Source organism: Hibiscus syriacus, unplaced genomic scaffold, assembly GCF_006381635.1.
Source record: "Hibiscus syriacus cultivar Baekdansim isolate YM2019G1 unplaced genomic scaffold, ASM638163v2 tig00005939_pilon, whole genome shotgun sequence".
NCBI lineage: Eukaryota > Viridiplantae > Streptophyta > Magnoliopsida > Malvales > Malvaceae > Hibiscus > Hibiscus syriacus.
Window position 1 is genome coordinate 380,042 of NW_024062073.1, and position 7,195 is coordinate 387,236.

Genomic DNA, 7,195 nt, shown 5'->3' on the forward strand with positions numbered 1-7,195 from the left:
TTGTTTTTCATTGATGTTGTGACATTATCTTTTGGTGATACGTCAATAACCAAAATGAAATCTAATCTAAACGTAGATATGATTTTGAAAAAAAATAAAGTTTAAGTACAAAAATGGAGTGAAAAAATAGTTTAGATGCTAAATTGTAGTCTACCCTAGGGATGGCAACTCAACCCGAATCCGACGGGTTCCGACCCGACCCGACCCGATCGAGTCGGATTTTTTTAAAAAAATTTCGTGTTCGGGTCGGGTCGGGTCGGGTTTAGGGTAAAAAAATCCGATATATAATTTTATCTTATATATTTAAGGATAATTACAATAATATCCCTCTATATATAATTTTTTTCAATTAAGTCACTGTTTTCATTGAATTAAATTTTTTTTTATTATTTCGGGTCGGGTCGGGTTTCTAAGTCATATATTCGGGTCGGGTCGGGTCGGGTGAAACATTAATTTTGTCGGGTCGGGTCGGGTCACGGGTGGAGAACCCTTTCTTCTCGGGTCGGGTCGGGTGGCCCAAAAACCCGACCCGACCCATTGCCATCCCTAGTCTACCCTAGTATTTTTATGTTACTTGGACGCTAGTTATAAAACAGTCATGCATCAAATATGAGGGGGCAATTAAGCTAAAGCCAAATCAGTTTCCTAAAGGCAAAGAAGAAGAAAAAATGGAGGTAGAGCGAGTGCAGGCCATTGCTTCATCGTCTCTAACCAAAGTAAACATACCCATTGAATTCATTCGACCCGAAGATGAACAGCCTGCCATCACCACATTCCACGGTCTGATCCCCGATATCCCTGTCGTCGACTTCGGCCACCCTGGTCGGCAGAATATCGTCCGTTCGATGGCCGAGGCTAGCCGGGACTGGGGGATATTCCAGGTGGTGAACCACGGCATACCGTTGGATCTGATCCGACGATTGCAGCTGGTCGGCAAGCAGTTCTTCGAGCTTCCACAGGAGGAGAAAGAGGTGTACGCTAACCCAGCCAGTGCACCTTCCATTGAAGGGTACGGGAGCAAGCTTGCGAGAGATGTTAATGGGAAGAAGAACTGGGTTGATCATCTCTTCCACAGGATCATATGGCCTCCTACTAGTATTAACTACCACTTCTGGCCCAAAATCCCCCTTCTTACAGGTGATTAAGTCACTGAACCCGGTGATCGCACTGGAATATTTATTTAGAATGTTTTTTAACGATTGACAACACGCGTACAAACTAACCATTAGTTTGTACAACTGTTCGAACTTAATATTTTTAGGGAGAACAATACTCCCGAGTTCACATGATGGATTCTATTACTACCTTTATAATTGGCGCCCCTAATATTTTTCAATATCACCTTTTACCTTTATAGTTGAGTTAATTTTTTCAATTTCACTTACAACTTTTATAATTAAAGTTCCTAATTTTTAATATTTCATCAAATTGTTAATATTTTTTTTCTCATTAATTCCTATAATTTCGAATTAGATCTAATCTTGTTTTTCTCTTCTTCTTCTTCTTTTTCTTTTCAAAAACTCATTATTCAATTATCAAGTATTCTTTACTCTTAGTCTTCTCCAATCTTAATCAAATGATAAAATGATACACTATTTTTAATTTATTGTTGAAATTCAAGCTTAATATGGTACTCAAATTCAAATTCAAATTCTTTTATTTATTTTTTAGTTGTATTTAATGTATTTTCTTAAGAAAACAATGAAAATGAAGTTTGACAAAATCTATTTTTTTATGATTTATTAATATAATATTAAAGTGTTGGGATTTTCGGAAGCTCGAATAGACAACCGGAACGGTTTGCAAAGAGGGGTCGGAACGGTTTGTTTAGGGAGTAAGAGATTGAAAGAGAAAATTGCACAGCGATTTAGAGTGGTTTCTCAACCAAAGTCTGCATCCACTACCTTAGCTCCTCACAAGGATTTTCTAACAAATTCCTAATTTGTTCTTCTTTTGAGGACAAAGAGATAACCTTACAACTCCCTAGTTTTTCCAGGCTAAACTAGAACCTTTCCCTAGCTTTTACATGGGATAAGCTAGAACCTTTCCCCTTTACAAAAGGATAAAATAAGTAAACAAGAAAACCTCTCTAAGGTAGGTGTTTACAAGATTGAGCTCACAAGAACAAAATATTTATAAGAGAAAGATGAAATAAGAATGAAAACTCTTCTCTTGTTTTTGCTTGGATAGTTGTTCTCTTACATCTTCAAGTGTCCTTAGGTTGTATTTATAGCTTGGAATGTGTTTGAAGTCGTATATAGCCGTTGGGGTTTTGGAGCCATTTGGAGAGAGAAACAATTAATAAAACAGCTTGGAGCGTGGGGGGAATCGGTACCCCCTCATGGGGAATCGATTCCCTAATTGCAATCTATTTTTGACCGTTAGACAGGGGGGAATCGGTACCCTTGGGGGGAATCTGTACCCCCTGGACAATCTGATTTTTCTTGAAACCCTTTAAAAAGAAAATATTTTTGGCTCAATTAAAGCTCGAAATACTCTGTAAAATTGTTTTAAAATAGTTTAAGTATAAAACACAATTTTACACTTTAGTAAGGATTAAAATGAACTTTGAAAGGATTAAAATGAACTTTGAAAGACTTGGAGTAATATTTTGATATTCGAATAATTACATCGAATATACTTAGAAAATCTTTTGTAAAATCTTAAAATTCATTTAACTTAATTTGTTATATCGAAACATCAAAATGTTTTCAACATAAAGGATAAAGTACACAAATGATCCCCTAACTATATGGTGTTACTTTATCGATTCCCTCGACTATTAAAAGTTACAAAATTGTCATCTTACTATTCATTATGTTCCAAATTCGTCATTTTTCATAAAAAAAAAATTGACGACGGTCTGAACTAGATGTGAACCTACTGTGTGAGTTATGATAAAATATGATCCTAGAATCTCAAACGACTATCATATCTCATATAACATATTAAAATCCTACTCAAATTGTCGCCAATCTTTTAATGAAAAATGACGAGTTTGGAACATAATAAATAGTCAAGTGACAATTTTGTAACTTTTAATAGTTTAGGGACTCAACTAAGCAACATCCTATAGCAAGGGATCATTTTATAACTTTTGATAATTGGAAAACTCAATAAAATAATATCCTATAATCAGGGGGTCTATTCTTGAATTTTCGCTCATGACCTCGAAAATGTTCGAGACGCTCTAATTTAAACCCATAGTTTACACATGAGATGATCATTACATTTTGGTTTGGCTGCAGATAGGTGAACGAGGAGTATGCGCAGGAGGTGAGGAAGGTGGTGGATAAGCTGTTGAAATGGCTGTCAATGGGGCTAGGGCTTGAACCAAATGTGCTGTAAGAGGGAGTAGGAGGTGAGTGGTAGTTCTGTAGTACAATATCTTAATATACGGTTAACGAAAGACGCTATCAGAAATGTTAATGGGTTTTTAATATTTCCGGTAAAACGCAACCTAAAACATTATTTTTTTCTACCGAAAATGTTAATTTCGCTACCTAATTTCCGTAGAAAAACCGATAGAAAAAATAACATTTTAAGTAGCTCCAAATATTAATATTTTCAGTAGAAAAAAATAATATTTTTGATAGCGCTTTACCGGAAATATTAAAAAAATAAACCTTTCTGATAACGTATTTTCTTAACCGTATATTGGGCTGCCGTACGGGAGACATCCCAGAGGTGAGGAGATTGAGTACTTGATGAAGATAAACTATTATCCGCCATGTCCACGCCCTGATCTTACGTTCGGCGTGCCTTCCCACACCGATCTATCCCTCATGACCGTTTTGGTGCCCAACGAGGTCCCTGATTTGCAAGTCTTCAAAGATGGCCTTTGGATTGAAGCCGAATACATCCCCGGTGCCCTCATTATTCACATTGGCGATCAGATTGAGGTTATATCCACCCCTCAATTCTCTTTTCTTCAGTTAGTAAGCATTTATAGTAACTTAAAAGCTATGTTGGATTAGGGATGCACATAGCTAGGATTTATTGTCAATTCGATCTGACCTAAAAATTATATATCCTTATTCGAACCGAATCATACTTGAAAATTATATATCACTCACCCAACCTGAATTGACTTGCCCTTTTTGAGATAAAACTTGAATTAGATCCGACTCGACCCGAAATAATATATTTATAAAAAAAATATTAGGTTTATTCAATAAAAAATATATATTTAATTGAAAAAAATAATATATAAAGGGGCCTTATTACAATCATCCCTAAATATATAAATAAAATTACATTTTTTCCGGGTCTAGTCGAGTCAAAATTTTCACTCTAAATTCGAACCCGACTCAAATCCGACCAAAACATAACATTTAAAAAACTAGACCCAATTCAACTCAAACTTAATTTTTTTTATAAAAAGTCCGACCCGATAAGGTCGGTCGGAACCATCAATTTCAAATCCCGTGTCAAATCCCTATGTTGGCCCGAGTAAGTCAACCCAATATAGTTTCGAATGTCCAATACATTCCCAAAATGAGTACCTGACTGATCAATTTGGGTACGTACCAAGAACATCTCGTGTTGAAATGGTACGGCTGGAACTAATTGGATACGTCAAAAAGATTTTCGTAAACTAGTTAGAGATACGTTAGAAAGATTTTTGAGAATATATTGAGAACGATGTTTGTTCTTCACGTGCCCACCCAAAGTTAGTTTTGAGATTTAACTTAAAATAAAAAAAATTTAAATAAGAAATTGAAGTTGATTTTGAAGCATGAAATATCATCTAGCTTACGATATGTCTTTTTATTTATGAATTGTCTTCTAATTAATTTTATGACACATTATGAATCGTCTTAATCGTACATCGAAAATTTAAATATGGCTGTTTTAATGAAGATGGTGCAAGTAAAAAAAATTAAATCTAATACATAATTTTATAATAATTATAAATTTTAAAATTTATTTATATTAATCGTATCCTTACCACTCTCATACCATAAAACTATAAAAATTATCGTTTAACGTCTTCGTATCTATCCTCAAATCTGCAACATAGATTAAAAGTGTATATATATATATAATTTAAAAAATTTATCTTTTAAAACCATATATAATATTTAATTTAGATCTTATTTATACTAATTTTTTAAGTTTTAAGAGTGTGCTTCAGATCAATTTGATTTTTCATAGATCGATAATTGAATAAGATTAATTGATTTTCATATTCAACTTAGATTATTTTTAAAATTGATTTATATAATAAAAAATTATAGGTAAAATTAAATTGTGTCATTTTACGTTTGGATATTTAGATTCGCATTCAGATTAAACTAATTAAATATTAGGAAAATATATTTGATTTAGATTTTCAAAACTGAATTAATTAAAAATTGAAATAAATTAAAACTAGTTAAATCAATTCAGTTTAATGGATTAATTAGATTTAACTAATTATTGTTCATCAATTAATATTATTATTCTTGATACATTACGTAAAAGAATAAAAAAATTGAATATATTTAAACATTTAGCATTGTAAGAGGCTTTAAGTTTGAGCACGACATATGTAGAAGTGTATGAATGTTTATTGTCAAGTGATTTTGATTTTTAAAACAAATATTATATTGGATTCACTCACTCTCAATACTAATAAAAAACATTTAATATTTTTTTAATTTATGAGTGAGGATTATAAACTTTGTATAAAAAACTATAAGGTAAATTATGAGTTTAATATATAAACTATCAATTTGATCCGTTTTAGTACCTAGATTTTTAAAATTTTTAAAATTATACTTAAAATTTAGTTTTTGTTTCATTTTAGTACCTGTTGTTAAAAATTTAATGCGTTTAGTACCTAAACTATTAGTTTTGATCCGTTTTAGTACCTAAACTTTTAATTTTTAACATGGTACTGAAATGAAACAAAAACTAAACTTTAGGTATGATTATGAAAAAAATGAAAGTCTAGGTACTGAAATGGACCAAAACTAATAATTTAAGTACTAAATAAATAATTTACCCGCAATTATGTTATATCCCAGCATGAACGAAATTATGGTATATAAAAAAGGGTAAACTATATGAATGATCACTAAACTATTTAGTCCTTTTACTTTTACTATTGATCTTTCAATTTTATCAATCAGACCATTTAATTATTTAATTGTATCTAATCAAATAACTTACCGTTAATAATTGATAAAAGCGGTGACGTGGCTGTTAATAAAATTGTTATAATTATTCATTTAATCCTTAATATTTCATATATTTTATCAATTTAACCCTAATTTTAAATTAATTTAATAAATATAATCTCTCAATTAAATAATGGCACTTGTCACCATTTAATTAAGTTTATTTTAATTTGATATATTTAAAATCCAATCAAAGAGTGACACATGTCCTCTTTAATTGGTGTCAAAATGAGTTGTCTGTCTGGGAGAAGGTTTTCACGCAGCTTTACTATCAGACCAAAAGCCACAATTGTTATGGCTTCACAACATATTTTAATACAATTTATAACATAAAAAACAAAATAAAAGGGGAAAGGGATGCTCAAACATGGAACCCATGTCAAAGAATCAAATACAGATCTACTGAGCAAGGTTTATAACTAGTTCTACAATTTCCAACTTAGACTATACATTTTGTATTTTAAATTAGTAAAACTTTAATATATATCTAAACTTAAATTCAAATATTAAATTAAATTAACATATTAATTTTAAAAAATATATATTTTATTTTTATCTTGTTTTAAAAATATATTTCATTTTATCTTTAACTTAAAAATATATATTATTCTTATTTTAACTTAAAAATATATTTTAGTCTTAATTTAACTAAAATAATATATTTTATTTTTATCTTAACCTAAAAAAATATATGTTGTTCTTATTTTTTAAAATATTTTATTTTATCATAATTTAAAAGTACCCAAAAAATACATTATATATTTTCTTAAATTAGATATCTATATTTTACTATTATAATATTTTAAAATTAAGATTAAAAAATATATTTTGTAGTTTATAAAATTATATTTTTTCTGTCATAAACTTTATTAACAAATGTTGTAAAGCAATATCAATCGTAAAATAAAATGACTAAATAGTTGAATGGTGATTCATATAATTTATAAAAAAAATAAAAAAATATTAGTATAAGAAAATTATATTTTATAACATAATTCAAGTGACATCGGTGGTAAATGAATTATCGTTAT

General features: G+C 30.3%; 1 pseudogene; it reads left to right on the forward strand.

Annotated features, from left to right (window-relative positions):
- The first annotated feature begins 659 nt into the window (after positions 1–659).
- LOC120200299 lies at positions 660–3,977 on the forward strand (annotated as a pseudogene).
- The last annotated feature ends 3,218 nt before the right edge of the window (positions 3,978–7,195 follow it).